This window comes from Podarcis raffonei, chromosome 7 (genome assembly GCF_027172205.1).
Source record: "Podarcis raffonei isolate rPodRaf1 chromosome 7, rPodRaf1.pri, whole genome shotgun sequence".
Classification (NCBI taxonomy): Eukaryota; Metazoa; Chordata; class Lepidosauria; order Squamata; family Lacertidae; genus Podarcis; species Podarcis raffonei.
The window spans coordinates 72,658,183-72,675,426 of record NC_070608.1 but is presented as its reverse complement, the minus strand read 5'-3'; the positions used below and the strand labels follow the sequence as shown (position 1 = coordinate 72,675,426).

General features: G+C 41.4%; 1 protein-coding gene and 1 long non-coding RNA gene across 8 annotated transcripts in view; one reads left to right on the top strand and one right to left on the bottom strand.

Moving 5' to 3' along the window:
* The window catches only part of CDH10 (cadherin 10), a 132,471-nt gene that overhangs the window by 94,989 nt on the left and 20,238 nt on the right, over positions 1-17,244 (bottom strand). The gene's annotated exons all lie outside the window — the stretch shown is intronic.
* On the top strand, positions 15,183-16,664 carry LOC128417887 (uncharacterized). Its single transcript, XR_008331594.1, has 3 exons — positions 15,183-15,576; positions 15,687-15,778; positions 16,458-16,664. It is a non-coding gene; the product is annotated as an uncharacterized LOC128417887 (long non-coding RNA).

The window sequence follows — 17,244 nt, the reverse complement described above, 5'->3', positions numbered from 1 at the left end:
AGTGTGACTAGCCCAAGGTCACCCAGCAGCTGCATGTGGAAGAGCAGGGAATCTAACCCGGTTCACCAGATTACGTGTCCACTGCTCTTAACCACTACACCACACTGGCTCTGCATCTTTGAGCATTATTTCTCTTACACACGTACCTAAGCCCTTAATGGGATTCCCAAGCTAGAACTGGCATGCAGTCTGGGTCCTTCTCCTCCCCTCTTCCATATTTATTATTTGCAAGGGCTTCGAGAGACTACATAGCTTGTCAGTACTTGTATTCCCCTTCATAATCTTTAAGCAAGTATTTTTTGAAGTGCAGAGGAGCCTCAAGGAGTCTAAATGAGTTCAGCCTCCCTTTATTCCCCCATCATAAACTTTTGACAAGATGCATTAGAGTTAAATTGTGTATGCAACTGAGTATTCATTAGGAACTAGGGAAGGGGAAGAAATTTGATTCCGTTCAGATTAAAAGGTGAATCTAACTAATTTGTAGTTTCTGAAAAAATGTGCTAACTGAAACACACCCATCCTTGGAAATTCGTATCTCTCTGAATTTTGTGACGCAGTTCTCGAGCCAGGTATTGTGTACAGAAGTACATACACATTTGCCGGGATGACATTTGCATAAAAATGCCTATATTAGTGGAAATAAGTTAAAACATTGCTTTGCAAATATGTGTACATCGGAGAAATTGCATAGAACTTCATACTGAAGTGCTGGTGAATTTTCATGAGGATTTTTAAAAGAAAAGAAATCTCAAACTGAGTCGGAGGATTGAATTTATAACTGGGAAAATGAGAATCTGAAAAATGGACAGATTTGCCCATCCCTAGAAACAACCTAAGCAATCCCAGGGCCCAGGAGAATCATTTTCTTGCATGTATATGCCCATATTCAAATATTGCTGGGCTTACAGTCAGTCTGCCTCAATCATCTCCAGATCCAAATCTCAATGGGATGTGTGCCTGCTCCCTTGTATGCTGCCACCCAATCATACTCAACTGGAAGGCAAAGAGTCATGCTCAGGGAGGTTAGAAAATTAGAGCTGTGAGATGTGCAGAAAAATTACAAGTCATACTGAGCATCATATTGGGAGGAACAATATGATACCTACCCACCCTGCAATGTGATTTCTAGAGTCCCGATAATCAGCATCCCAAAGCCAGTGAATGTCAGATTTGGGAAAGGGTGTTGCATGCAGCTAAAACCTGATGCATAAGCATCAACAGGCTTTTAAATCCAAGGACTAACACAATCTAATTGAAGCTGGTTCAGGTCTTAGCCAAAGAGGAATGCTAAATGCATCCTTTGGGGTCACGTATACTGTCTCCTTGTTATGTTTATAATATTAGCCATTACATTGGCATAGGCTTACAAATCCCACTACAATTTCACCTAAAGTCCAAAAGGCACTCTAAAGTGAGCTTGGGGTTTTCCTCTTCACGAAATCTTAATAACAAAGAAAAGCTAAGACTATACTGTACAAATAATACCATACTAGCAGAACTTGAATGATACCTGTAAGTAAAAAAAATGTAACAAATATTTTGCTGGAGTATATGAAAAAATATGATATAATGCAAAGCTGTGTGAGAAAACCACAACGATATAAATAGTATAATAAGACGATTGGAAGTTTTATACCCAAATTATTTATTTGATTGTTATCTTTTTGTATACAGTTTTTCTTTTTCTTTATCCTGATTCTTTTTCTTTCTTTTTTCTTATTCGCTTCTGTTGTAAATAATCTTTTGTGTCTTTATTTTAAACAAAAAAAGATTTACTAAAAAAAACAAAAACAAAGGAAAGCTTTAAACAAGTGGAATTTCCTCAGTGTGTGCACACTTCTGCGTGAGCATTTTCTATGGCAAAATCCAACTGTGGAAGGACTGCCTTAGCGACAACAACAGATGAATTTCAAAAAAACAAAAGCATTTTGGAAAAGGGGTAGGAAAATTGCTCAGCTGGGAAGTTTGTGTGTGTTGAGCATCTTGCAAATATTTGACTGCATGTAATTTTCCAGAAGTAAAATAGGCATCGATCCATAGGGACGATAATCTTATTTTTATATTGCAATGTAAAACTTCCAGGTTAGAACTATGGGGGGGGGGGAATGTTGCCAGAAACCATGCCACATCTGAACCATTTTGAACTTAGAAAAAATGATGCTGAAATCCAGAAAAGGAGACGAAAATCACAGTGGGGGGAGGGGGAGGGATATGGAGCATCGCTTGGCAGCAATTTGCTAAACCAAGTATGTAATATCAGGTAGCTTACTAGTTATGTGCCTTACATCAGTGTGTCACTAGTCTCCAGAGTATGCTTAAAAGGGAGAGAGGGAGAAAGGGAGATTAGGAGTGCTTATATCTGCATGTACTCCATTAAGAAATTATCCTTTAAGAAGCTTTACAATGAAAGATTGCATTCTCCAGAGAAACACTGGGCACATGAGTCATTTTTTAACAAAAGGGAAAGCCACAATCTAGAAATCAAACCAACAAAAGTGTGTGTTGAAGGCTGCGTAGGTTCATTGCAAATAAAAGAATTCTTACAGAATGTTAATTTCAGTGATGTGGGATAATATGTATCTAGATCTGCGCATTGTTATTTTCATTATTTTGAAAAGAAACAACAACCTATTTGTGTCTGAGTTGCTCTGTTCTCTCTCCACTTTGAACTATGAAAATTCACTATACTGGAGAATTTGAAAAAAGCTCTAACTTTCCCCCTTCCGGCCAAAGTGGGTGAATTTATAGGTTAAAAAAAAGGTAAAGGACCCTTGGATGGTTAAGTCCACTCAAAGGCAACTATGGGGTTGTGGCACTCATCTCACTTTCAGGCCGAGGTAACTGCTGTTTGTCCACAGACAGCTTTCCGGGTCATGTGGCCAGCATGACTAAACCACTTCTGGCACAATGGAACACCGTGACAGAAACCAGAGCGTACAGAAATGCCATTTACCTTCCCACCACAGTGGTATCTATTTATCTACTTGCACTGCTGTGCTTTCGAACTCCTAGGTTGGCAGGACCTGGGACAGAGAAATGGGAGCTCACCCCATCATAGGGATTTGAGCAACTGACTTTCTGATCGGCAAGCCAAATTGTATTACCAAATTAAAATAATCAAGTCAGCAAATCCTTACCCTCTTTCATTTATCTTAACTCTATATCTTAACATATTGTACCTCTATATTTTCATCCTTTATCAATTCATTTTTGCATATTCTCATAACTTTGTTGCTAATGCCATTTATTTCCAATCCAACATCATTTTTAACATTCATTAATTTTACAGTGTTTCTGAAGATAGTCTTTAAATTTCTTCCAGTCTTCTTCCACCAACTCTTCTCCCAGGTCACGGATTCTGCCAGTCATTTCTGCTAATTCCATATAGTCCATCACCTTCATCTGCCACTCTTCCAGAGTGGGTAAATCTTGTGTCTTCCAATACTTTGCAATGAGTATTCTTGCTGCTGTTGTTGCATACATAAAGAAAGTTTTATCTTTCTTTGGCACCAATTGGCCGACTATGCCCAGGAGAAAGGCCTCTAGTTTCTTCAGGAAGGTATATTTAAATACCTTTTTCATTTCATTATAGATCATCTCCCAGAAAGCCTTAATCTTTGCGCATGCCCACCAAAGGTAAAAGAATGTACCTTCATTTTCTTTACATTTCCAGCATTTGTTATCAGGCAAATGATATATTTTTGCAAGCTTGACTGGTGTCATGTACCACCTGTATATCATTTTCATAATATTCTCTCTTAAGGCATTACATGCCGTAAATTTCATACCGGTGGTCCACAACTGTTCCCAGTCCTCAAACATAATGTTATGACCAATATCTTGTGCCCCTTTAATCATAGCAGATTTAACCGTTTCATCGTGCGTATTCCATTTCAACAGCAAGTTATACATTCTTGAAAGTATCTTAGTTTTGGGATCTAACAATTCTGTTTCCAATTTTGATTTTTCCACCTGGAAGCCAATTTTTTTTGTCCAAATTGTAGGCCTCTCTTATTTGATAATAATGAAGCCAGTCTTCGAACTTTATCTTTTAAATTCTCAAAACTCTGCAATTTCAGTTTATCTCCTTCTTGTTCCAAAATTTCCCAATATTTCGGCCATTTGGCCTCCATATTGAGCTTTTTCTGAGCCTTCGCTTCCATTGGTGACAACCACCTTGGGGTTTTATTTTATTTAGACCACAGCGCCACTCGCATGAATTTACAGGGCCCGTAGTCACTTCAGAATAGATTAAGCCTGCCAAATTGTAGGCAGAAGCACACAGGGGTTTTCATGCAAGGCACCTTTAAAGTTTGATTCTTTCTTTCATAAAAAGGGGTCGGATAGCCTATAACTTCATTATTATCCAAACTGGATGCAATTCACTGACACTGTCGACCCTTCTGAGGAGATGAAGCCCGCCAAATTTCAAAGCGGTAGCTACAATGCTTCTTTCACAAAGGCAGACTTTGTCACCTCAGGATGAGTGCAGTAGAAATTAGAGGAGCCGGGATACTGAAAGCGGGCCTTGGGTAGCACTGATCCCCAAGAAAAACTGGGGTGTGGTAAAGGGAAGGAAGAGGAGTGAGTTCTGCGTTCGTGCATATGTTGGTAGAGGAGCAGGTCTTCCCGTCTTTCCCAGTCTTCTTATGATCTCTGTGAATATTCCTAGCATTTTTAACCTGCAGTTTGAATGCTTTGTGCATAGTGCTGCTTAGTTTGTAAATCTAAATCACCAGTGGAGGGCCCGTGTTTTCCTTTGGCTGTTTGAACATGCTTTGTTGTTGTTTTCGAAAGGAGACAGTCCAGCTCTATGTCACCACTTAACTTCTATCCATCTCTATATGTAAGTGGCTTTACGAGAGCGCTGCGAACCACTAGCAGTCAAGCAGCATGAATGCTACAAAGTTATTAACAAGCCTAAGGTAGCTGCATTATTCACTTGCACTGGCCATTTAAAGATAACCTGGTAGTTCTTTAATGCAGCATGACAACTTGAAAGCGGAATGCAGCATGGCAACTTGAAACCTGCTTGTGTAGTCAACATCACCTCCACCCGAACCCACCCTATGACACCAGCATTTGGGAATTACGGTTCTAGGGGAGAGGGGAGAATAAAGATCACTTGACCGAGATTCAGCATCAGCTGCTCAAAAAGCCTACCTACTTTCCCCCATGCCCTGGAGGGTTAAGTATAATTTGACTGCCGAAAGATCCACTCCTATTATGTTTAAAGGTAGCTTGCTTGGCTAGACTTGCGGTTTAAATTGTCACTTTAAACTACAAGTTTTTGAGGAGTGCCTTTTACCATTATGGGCAACGGGAAATATAGCTCGAGGGCATGACTGTACAACCCTGTACAATGCCTACATATATTGTGTAGTCAAAAGGAAAGTGGAACAGTTCCAAATGCATGGAAGAGATGCAGTCTGAAATACACAGGAGATTATCCTATATAAATACATTAGTGGTGCCACTATTACGAGAAGAATGTCTTGTCTTCAGTATAACGGGTGACTTTGAATTTAAGAGTGTAGCTCAGCCCTTTCAAATCACATTTAATTCAAAGTTGCTAAGTAGGGACATGATTCAGGCACTTCTTCCTCCTAACTTCAGGGAGAGCTCAGTAATCCACTCCCATTAAATTCTAAAGCACATAGAAGTTCTTAGAGTCCGCTGGATCGTGTCCTAATAATTATCAACAGATCAATGCAAATTTGCTTTCAAAAGGAGATGATTAATACAATTAGATTTCAAAGAAAAGCTGATTTTCCCCCACCTCCTTCTAAAACACAGTGACTTATTGGAAAAAATCGCAAAACTCAGCTATTCAAAACTAGAGTAGCAAAGGAAACAAAGTTGCACAAAATATATTTAATTATGGGGAACAACAGCATCAATTGAAAAAGAAAAGGAAAAAGAAGCCAACAAAATCGGGTCACCATATGTTAGTGTGTAACAATATTCCGCAGGTGTCTAGAATAATTGGAAGATTCTGATTGTTCGTTGAAAAGAGTTCTATCAAAGCATGCATGGCATCTCCAAGTCAGTAACTGTGACAGAATTCTGGCAAGATTCTACAGCTGTTCTTGGACAAAGATTGCTTAGCAACCATGACCCATGAATTGGTAACCTGGCAATTGGATTATTGCAACGTGCTCTATGTTAGGCTGCCCGTACATTAGGTTCAGGAGCTAGTCTAGAAGATGGTGGCATGGTTTGTAATAAGGGTTGGCCCCTGTCCACTGCTGAGAAAACTCCTTAAATCCAGATTGTTTGGCTACGGACAGAGGACTGACAGAGGACTGTAGGCTTGGTCATTCCTGCAAATTGTGCGTCTCCCCTTGCAAACCTACTTTCAACATCACATCAGTCACAACAGCTTGCAGTGCAACACGCAGTGTTACTGTCTAAAGCCCTGAGCAACTTGGGATCAGGATATTTCAGCGAGCATCTTACTCCCCATCTATTTGCCTAGTCGTTGGACTAGTCATGTTGTTCAGATGCCTGATTATCGTCTTCCCAAGCAACTACTGTATTCTGAACGCAAAAATGGAAAGCGTAATTCTGGTGGTAAACAAAAGAGGTTTAAAGACTCTCACAAGGCAAATAAAAAATGTAGGATAACACTGACAATTGGGAAACACTGGCCTATGAGCGCTCCAGTTGGAGAACAGCTTTACCAAAGGTGTCATGGACTTTGAAGATGCTCATACTCAGGACGAAAGGGAGAAATGTGCTAAGAGGAAGACACACTTGGCAAACCCTCACTGTGATTAACTCCCACCTGGAAACCTATGACCCCACTGTGGAAGGACGTGTGGATCCAGAATTGGCCTCCACAGTCACTTACGGACTCACTGTTAAGACCGTGTTCATGGTAGACAATCTTACTGGGCTACGAGTGATCGCCAAAGAAGAAGAAGAAGATATTTGCTAAGCACCATGGTCATTTACAGTCTCTTTAGGTGCTACGTGTGCTGGAGGTTCAGTCCATCGTAGTTAAAACTTGATCCTCCAGTGCAATGGCACCTGCCCTGTAGAACACGTATCTGATTGAAATTAGAAAGGCCCAATTCTCATAAAATATCTATGTTGGTTCCCAGTACATTTCTGAGCACAATTCAAAGTGTTGTTGCTGACCTTTCAAGTTCTAAATGGCTTTGGTCCTGTATACCTGAAGGAGCATTTCCACCCCCATCACTCAGCCTCAGGTCCAGCTCCGAGGCCCTTCTGGCGGTTCCCTCCCTGTGAGAAGTGAGGTTACAGGAAACCAAGCAGAGGGTCTTCTCAGTAGAGGCACCCACCCTACTGAGTGGATGGGTGGAATGCCCCCCCATTAGACCTGAAGGCCGTCCTGGATCGGAAAGGTTTTAGTGGATGAAGTTATGTTGTGTTTAGGTATATTCTGTTGGAAGCTGCCCAGACTGGCTGGGACAACCCAGTCAGTTGGGAGGGGTACAAAAATATGTCCTCCTCCTCATCGATACATTTGTTGTTATTTAGTCGATTAGTCGTGTCCGACTCTTTGTGACCCCATGGACCAGATACCTACATCTCGTTAAATGATTTAAAAAGCCATTTTATTTTTACAGGCTTTCCTAGAAGAGTGACTTGACTTGTGGGCACTGTTTGATTGTGTGTGTGTGTGTGTTTTAGAAAAGTTCATCTGTTTTTAATTGTTTTCATTGCTGTGCATTATTGTGGCACTATCTTTAGCAGTTTATAAATACTCCTGATAAATAAATAATAACATTAATAAATTGCACTTCTCAGGGATAGGAATGGCCAAATACACCAATTCTGGTTTCTCTCTGTTTCTCTTTTTTCTTCTTCCAATTTTCAGTTCAGTTCTCCACATTTCTACACCACTTAGCAATTTTTTAAGTCCTCATGAACAGCCACCAACATTTTTGTGTGAATTTCCCCAACTATACATGTTTGAATGCACAATTTTGCTTAGAATACACATTTTTGCAAAGAGATTTCCCCTAATATATTGCTTTTTTGTATGCTATTTTCACCAACATCTGTACGCTTACCATAATATATGCATTTTTTATTTTTGTAAATGGTTTGGCTGGAGAAGTGTACTGCAATAGACAGATAAGAGTAAATTTTGAGTGATAGCAGTGTTTTGGTTTGCTGTTTTGGAAAATGCCAATTTGGAAAGTTTGCTTTTAAATGCAAACTGAATTGAAATTCTCCCCCATCCGTGTTTGACAAATACCCTGCACCTTAGGGAAGTACCAAACCTTCCCACTATTTTATTCAACGATTCTGATCTCATGAATATTGGCAATGTTCAGAACCGCTATCCACCAAAAGGATAATTGATTTTCACAATGGTATGATTTTTGCAGTTCCAGAATGGTTTCTACACATGTTACATACTGCATGCATAATTAACTTGATTGCATATCATTCCCTATTCAAAAGAACAAACTTGGCTTTTTCACAGTTTTACCCATTCATACTCACTCATATGGATGTACATTTCACCCTCAGATATTTTTGCCTTCCCAAACATTGGCATTATATTTTCAGGACAATTTTCTCCAATACCCAATTTTAGCAAGTGACACAATTCTCCATTTAAATAATTGCCAGCTTTTACAAATTGTTCCTAGCTCTTGTTCTTCATGCAGAGTCCAGCTATTGCACTTTGCTATTACAATTTCTGTCAGCCCTATTCTGATCCTTTCTTCCTATTTTAAAAAAAAATCAAGCATGGTGAGATATTGTGCAAATGCTGGACTTTGACATCAGTTCCCCCATTTAAAGCCCAACTCCAGCAATATTTCACACCACACTGTTTCTCACGGAATCACATAACTGCAGAGTTGGAAGGGATCTGTAGTGCAGGAATCACAGCTAAAGATACCCTGGAAGATGGCCATCCAACCTCTGTTTCAAAAACCTCCAAGGAAGGAGAGTCCACAGCCTTCTGAGGGAGTCTGCTCCACTGTCAAACAACTCTTACTGTCAGAAAGTTCTTCCTAATGTTTAGCTGGAATCTCCTATCTTGTAATTGAAATCCATTAGTCTAGGCCTACTTTCTGAGGCTCCAATAATTTGGCCACCTCATGAGAAGAGAAGACTCCCTGGAAAAGACCCTGATGTTGGGAAAGATTGAGGGCACAAGGAGAAGGGGACGACAGAGGACGAGATGGTTGGACAGTGTTCTCTAAGCCACCAGCATGAGTTTGACCAAACTGTGGGAGGCAGTGGAAGATAGGAGTGCCTGGCGTGTTCTGGTCCATGGGGTCACGAAGAGTCAGATACGACTAAACGACTAAACAACCAGAAAACAACCCTTTGAAGCAGCAGAAAGCACACTTGCTCCATCTTCCATGTGACAGCCCTTCAGACATTTTAAGATGGCTATCACATCACCCCTCAGTCCCTCTTTTCCAGGCTAAACATACCAAACTCTTCCAACTCTTCCTCATAAGGCTTGGTTTGTGTGCTTCTCACATTACACTCCCATTCAACACATAGCCTTACTTAGCTATAACTCTTTTTGTTTGGCTATTACTAATTGGGGGAGCGGATGAGGTTTTCTGCTTGTTAAATTTTTGGGAACTACACCAGCAACCCCGTACTCTAGCCTCCATTAATTAAGTCTTGTTATAACTTTGGAAAGATAATGGCTTAAGTAATAGCCCCCCCCTCCCAGTGCTTAATTTTGGAACCTTTTGTTTTGATAATTTGATAACTGGCCAAGACAGTTAATGAACCACATGACTCAAAATCTCAAAATCTCTGACATGTCAGTTGCCCCTGAAATTACTCACATCTTTCCTGGTTTTTCTGTTTCTGAAAGTCTGCAGAATCAGTGCGTCGTAGAACATTACAATACGGCGCTGAGGCTGTCAAAGAGAGAAATCACCAGCGAGAGAGCTGGGCTCACTTTGCATAAGTATATTCATTCATTCTCTCACTCGCTTGCAAGAGAGCAATGTTAAGAGAACAAAATGGAGAGAACTATCGGAGCTTCCTGAGTTTCCCACTGGGCAGCCTGGGACCACAAGAAATAGAATCAAATCATATCTGAGACGGCAGCCATGATCACACCAGGGGAACTAAATGTGCCCCGGGATTGCTGTTTGATGACATCTGGGCTTTGTAAACTCCATTCTTCCCAAAGGGGCTCCATATGTAAAAATCTGATTCTGTTTCAGCCTAGCCGCAAATATTACTGACAAGCGGGATGTTTGGTAAGGCATGTAGCGCATATGGCACAGCAGAAAGCCTGATTATAAAATAAATACAGAAAATGAAATGGAAAGCCTATAACAGGGCCATGTGGCACTACCCGAGTCCTGTAAAAGCTTTCAGGTCAGGCTTGCATGTTGATCGTAGCAGCAAGGGAATTCTGCTGCAAAATCACTTGCTTTACTTTGTCCACTCCCAACTTGAAAGGACTCAGAGTGATACAGTAACAACCTGTGGCTACATAGATACACTCTATTCCAGAATCAATGGAGGTCGAGGACTTGGTATTTTGCTTCTAGGTTAGGTAAAGGGTACAGGGACCCCTGACCATTAGGTCCAGTCGCGGATGACTCTGGGGTTGCGGCGCTCATCTCGCTTTACTGGCCGAGGGAGCCGGTGTATAACCGGGTCAGCATGACTAAGCCGCTTCTGACGAACCAGAGCAGCGCACGGAAACGCCATTTACCTTCCCGCCAGAGCAGTACCTATTTATCTACTTGCACTTTGACATGCTTTCGAACTGGGCAGGAGCAGGGACCGAGCAACGGGAGCTCACTCCGTCACGGGGATTCAAACCGCCGACCTTCTGATCAGCAAGTCCTAGGCTCTGTGGTTTAACCCACAGCGCCAACCGCGTTCCACTTCTAGGTTACCCACACCCAATCTAATGCCATTGTATCTCCCCTCCCTCCCTCTAAAGAATACTTATTGAGAAACTGATTTAGTTATTGGGGCAGTGGTGGGAAGAAGGCTCACTGCACTGATTCTGCATTACCCTGCAGTGTGTTCATTTGAAAACAGATGGAGGTGGTTCTGGCAAGGGGTGTGTGTATCCGCCCAATGATGTTGTGGTTGGGTGTAGACTATGATAGCAATCTCCACTTTCTTCATTCTTCACTCGGGGCAACTGCAAAGAGGAAAAGGCATGGATAACCTAACCAAGGGGATGGTTTTCAACTGTGTCTCAAATAACTACATCCACCTAAAATCAATCTAGATTGAAAGCAGCATACAGTGATACCTTGGTTCCTGAACTCAATCCGTTCTGGAAGTCCATTCGACTTCCAAAACGTTCACAAACCAAGGCACGGCTTCTGATTGGCTGACTGGCCCCAGAAACAATGCTGACAGCCAAAACGGATGTTTGGCTTGAAGAAAAAAAACTGGAACAGGTTTGCAACATTTGGGAGCCAATCAATCAATCAATCAAATCTTTACTATGATCATACACCAGCATAAATAGGGTGGGGTACAATCATTAAAAATCTGTAAAATATTTTGGAAAGCTAAAATTCTTCAAATAAAAGGAAGCTAAAAGAAGGGTTAGGAGCATTAAATGGATGTGGAATGGCATAAAAGGTTAGTATATAAATGGCTATGGCTATCAATTTATAAGCACTCTGATATGAGTGTTCATTAAATCCAGTTTGTCATCATCTGACAAGTTTTGATCGCTGCTATGCAGAACCTGGCAACATTGTATTTTGCAGTAGGGTTGGTATCTGAAAGCAGCAGGGAGGTATAGACTTGTCCTGTGTGCCCTGGGTACTTATGGAGTAAAGGTAAAAAAAGGTAAAGGACCCCTGGTTAAGTCCAGTCAAAGGCAACCATGGGGTTGTGGCACTCATCTCGCTTTCAGTCCAAGGGAGCAAGCATTTGTCCACAGACAGCTTTCTGGATCATATGGATAGCATGACTAAACCGCTTCTGGTGCAACCGGTCACCGTGATGGAAACCAGAGCGCATGGAAACGTTGTTTATCTTCCCGCCACAGTGATACCTATTTATCTACTTGCACTGGTGTGCTTTTGAACTGCTAGGTAGGCAGGAGCTGGAACAGAGCAATGGGAGCGCACTCCATTGCAGGGGTTCGAACTGCTGACCTTCTGATCAGCAAGCCCAAGAGGCTCAGTGGTTTCGACCACAGCACCACCCGCATCCCTACTTATGGAGTAGTGGGGAGATGAGGCTAATATGGATGCCATTTGGTAGCCAAGCCATTCAGGAAGCAAGGTACCACTGTATTCCATCCATATTTTTTGATGATATTTGGATGATTAAAGGCAGATAGTTGTTGTTGTTTTTTTTGGGGGGGGCATGTCCTTTAATGCTAGCAGTCTAACAGAGCCTTTGCCTTCAAGATAAGTGAGAAAGAAACAGACCCTACAATTATCATGGTACTTCAACACTACCCGGAAAACTAAAATAACTCAAGAGTCTGAATATGGGAGATACACACAAACACACACACCTTCAAAAGCATAAAGATTTCCACAAAATATTAGTCAGTATTCTAGCACAGAGCAAGTCAAAACTTAACATGAGATGTATTATTGCCATGTTTTGTTGGATTTGGAGGAGGCTAAATTTCCAGTAGTATCCATACTCTATGCATCTATGCTTGCAGAATGCAAGCTACATTTACTGGGAGTCTATAAACCAGTTTCCAGCTCTCTCTCACAGAGCTATATACATATGCATATTTCTGAAGGCTTGGAAGATAAACAGGAATTAGGGTCATATTTTGTCAAGAGAACTTTGCCGGGGTGAGAAAATGTAACCTATAAACTGAAAATCCCATGTTAAATTGAAATGCCAGATGTTGTATCATATCACATTTACTAGCAAGCATCTGCATGTTAATATTGGTTTATTCCTGTTTGGCTTTCTGTATGTGTAGCCTCTGGCTAAGCAGTCAGCTGTAATAAGGGAAAGCAACATCCACAAACATTGAGAGATTTCTGAAACAAATGAAGTTTCCTAGAGTTTTCCCTTCAATGGATATTTATGTGCCCTTGAACGGGTCAGGTAGAGTCCTGGCGATTAGACTTTTGCAAACAATTTTCACAGAAAAGAGAAACTTGGTTCCTTGGTTTCAGGAACGGTGATATAGCAAGGAAACATTATATTACAGGGTTGATATGTACATCATTCTGAGAACGTTTCATTAAGCACAGCTAGATCCAAGCGGGGGGTATGCAGCAGAGTATTTTAACCTATGTATTTCTACAAATATGTCCCATGCTGTCAGAGGCTCAGGAGCAGAAGCACAGGGGAGAGAGCAAATAGAGAGCGGAGGAGAGGAATCCGAGGGGAGCGTAGGGGAATATGACAGTGACCCGAGAGATTCCATGAGCTTCTCCAGCGAATCAGAAGATTCCCAGAAGGGGGCGCCTATGGTAAGGACAAGGGGGGTCCCAGGGGGGACGCACCAGAAGCAAGGGGCCAGCGGGGACTCCCAAGAGAGCAGCGGAGGATCAGGACCAGCTCCCCCACCAGAGCGCAGTGGGGGGGGAAGAGTCACATGAGTCAGGACCAGCCTCTCCTCCAGCGGGGAGAGAAGATGAGTCAGGGCTGACCACGCCCCCATCGGAAAGTGGGGAAACGGAGGGGAGGTCAGGTCCAGCTAGCCTCCCCGAAGGAGGGAGCAGTGACACAAGTGTAACGGTCAGAAGGAAAGTGGGAGGCTGCGCGCGCCAAGTTCAAATGTGCAGGAGCGCGGGACAGCAGAAAACCCGGATTGGGAGCCAGGTCCTAAAGCCCAAAGGAGGGAGGGGGAAGAGTCAGGGGACTCAGCGTCAGAAGAGTCTAGGAAGGGTGAGACCCCGACTAGCAGGCGGACCCAGAGAAGGAAGGAACAGAGGAAGAGGTGGAGTAAGGCTAGAATCTTAAACTGGTGTCAGGGGGGAGGAGATTCAGACGGAGCTTCGGCGGTCTAAGGTTACAGACGTAGCGTTGCACACTGCGCGTGTGGAAGTGAAACTGAACTTCAATAAAGACTTTTATACTAAAGAACGAAGCAGTGTTGGTCTTGTGTGAGCTGGGACCTCGGGCAGCGCTGACACATGCCAACAAGAAAAAATACTGGGAATTATAGTTGTGGAATATCTGAGTGTAGAGATGAAATGAAGGAATTCAGTCTTTTTTTATTCTTTTCAGAAGTCAACATTTTCCCTACCATATGTCCTTCTGACATACTGCCCTCAGTTTGATGACCCATGCACAAGCCTTTTGTAGAGGTTTCAACAGACACTGAAGAATTAAACTCTAGAACAAGCAACACAGATGACCTTTGAAAGAGGATGGTCTAGGCTGATTTGCCTAGAATGTATTTAACCTACATATCTGGTGAAGTGAGGGACTGAAAGTTGCTAGTTTTATTTTCCATTTGGAAGACTGATTCACTGAGAAAAGTCACATCCCCAAAAAAGGCACATACCTTCTTTAACTTTTAAAAAAATTGTATACTACAGTTATTTAGTTTGTGCGTCATAATACATTACAAGCACAAAAGTTCAGTGATCCCCACACTGAAGGTTTGTAATCTAATCTATATAACTATTTATCACTAGATTTTTGAAAGAGCATGAGGTTAGAAATTCAAATTTTAGCTCTGGGACTGGAACTCATGTTTCAGATTCATAGTGGCCCACTAGCCTAATTAATAACAGTCGACATTTTCCACTTGATGTGGAATTACATTGCAAACGTTTGTAATGAGATGAGATCAGAAGGAGCATGCATGGTTTGTAGGCTTCTCATGACTACCTGGTTGTCCACTGTGGCAAGGAAATGTTGGACTTGACCCAGCATGCCTCTTCTTACGTTCTTATGAACATTAATTATGAGTCCTGCATTATACACTGCATAGGTCTATTGCTAAAGATAAGGACCAAGCAGGCAAAGCAACTGTAAAACACTCTTATCCGCAATTAAGATAAAGCAATTAGGATGTCCTTTTCTCTAGCTTTAACGGATATATGAGATCAATCATATTAAAATCAGTAGCACTATTGTAATATAGCCAGTTACAGATTGACCTGTGCCTCCATGGACAGCTGTGAGTCCAAAATGACTCCTTTATCATCCCATTCTCAGTGGAATCATGCAAGTATTGCCCATCCCACTGGTCCCACTCTAGTGCTCTTTGTTGCCATTGTTGTGGGCATTGCCTATGCAACTCTGACAATCCACATGATGCAAAAAGTCAAGTGGCACAGAGGCAATGTGGGAGCCAAACACACTGAGAGGCGAACACATCACAAAGATGATGCTTGAATCAGGCCTGAGAGACTCCTATCGATTTCTATATTTTTCCTGGAGTCATCATCTTAGTCATTTCATATTTTCAGAATTTTTAGAATATGACACATCTTCCATCCTATGATATGTTACAGATGACATTTTTTTTAATAAAAAGAATTAGATACATACTCCTCAAAACATGTTCCTCTCAAAAACTGTTATGCAGACCACAAGATGGCACCAAAGGATTTAAAATCATAAACCTTGAAGGAGGAAGCAAGAAAAAAAACCTTGATGGGAATTTCATCAGGAAACTCTATTGTTCACCTTCAGGTGGGTCAATACATTATTAACATAACCCTGCCTGCTCTGACATGCCACTATAATGCCTAATTTAGATTCATTTAACATGCTTAATGTTTCCCTTTTGTGTGCGTGTTCAGAGAAACAGTAAGACTGTATGTATGGGAAATGGTCGACTTCAGGGAGAGGTTTCAAGGGTAGCCAAAGCATGTAACATTAGCATGGCTTAAAGGTAAGTGACTTTTGAAGAAAGGATTGATTTAAATGAGAATGTAGCTAGTCTTGTTATCCTACGACAAGATGCAGAAAAAGACAAAGTGCAATTTCTATAACCCAGTGATAATGTAAATTGTCTCATTTACACACATACACACTCACACATTACAAGCAATAGCCTTTTTCCTTGGAACTGCATCACAATCCCTACAATATTTTGGTGAATAAAGGGTTAAGTATCCATAGCAATGTTAAGCAAAATTATTTCTAATACATTAAAATGAAAACTGGATTGCACATAAGCAAGAGCTCCTTGTCATTGGATCTGGGCTTTGAAAAGTACAAGGCAATTGGGGGGGGGGGAGAGAATTGTTTAAGAACCACTTTTTGTTGTAAACACACCCTGTTTTATGGTATTCCTAGGACTGCAAAAACATGAAGGGTTTCAAACATCTGGCTGCACCACAAACATAATTTAAGGCGACAGACAAATACAATTTTGTAATTTTATCCACATGATCTTTCGTCTTCTCCTTCTCTTCTATCCAATTTAAACTGGCTCTGGCATCCTGATCTCTGTTACTCAAAGCGCAGACTTCTGAATTAGTCTGAATATGTATAGGTAGCAAACCTTTAATAGGATTATTTCTACAGTACTTCAGATCATCATTCAGTTTTCAATTCTTATTTCTCAGGGCTCTGCAGAAAAGTCTCTCTGTGAGTATGGAGGCAGGCACTCCTTAAGAGAAATATATGCATAAATCATTCTCCTTTGAACCAGCGTGTTCGTAAAAGCTGAAAAAGATTCAAGGTTGTAATCCTGCACAGAAAATTAGATGCAAAGGTACCGTCAGAAGCTTTTGCACTGGGTCTCAAATCTTATGTGTCTTCTCTTCCTTAAAAAAAAAGAAGTAATTTTTTTACTATTTACAATGCTGCTTTGCATGCTAAAGAACATAGTAGTGGTGAGACTCCCAGATACCCATCATCTTAATTTGCTCAGATATCGTGTGGAGCGAGTTGTGTGTTTGTGTATGTGTGTGAAAAGCTAGCTGGCAAATTTGAGAGATCATGTAGTTCAGTGATATGATTGATTGATTTCAAATATTTATTTGATGCCCTTCATTATAAAATCCCTGGTCAGTGTACAAGGTACATGAGCAAAACAAGGAAGTCGAATGGAATCCATTCTGGAAGTCTGTTTGACTTCCAAAGCATTCGAAAACCAAAGCACGACTTCTGTTTGGCGGCAGGAAGCTCCTGCAGCCAATCGGAAGCTGTGGAAGCCCCACTGGATGTACGGTTTCCAAAAGAACGTTTGAAAACTGAAACAGTCACTTCCAGGTTTTGATTGTTCGGGAGCCAAACGTTTGAGAACTAGGCTGTTCAAAAATCAAGGTACAACTGTATAAAAATCACTTAAAACTGGACATTTAAATCAGCAGGTGTTTTGTTGACTATACAGTGGTACCTTGGGTTAAG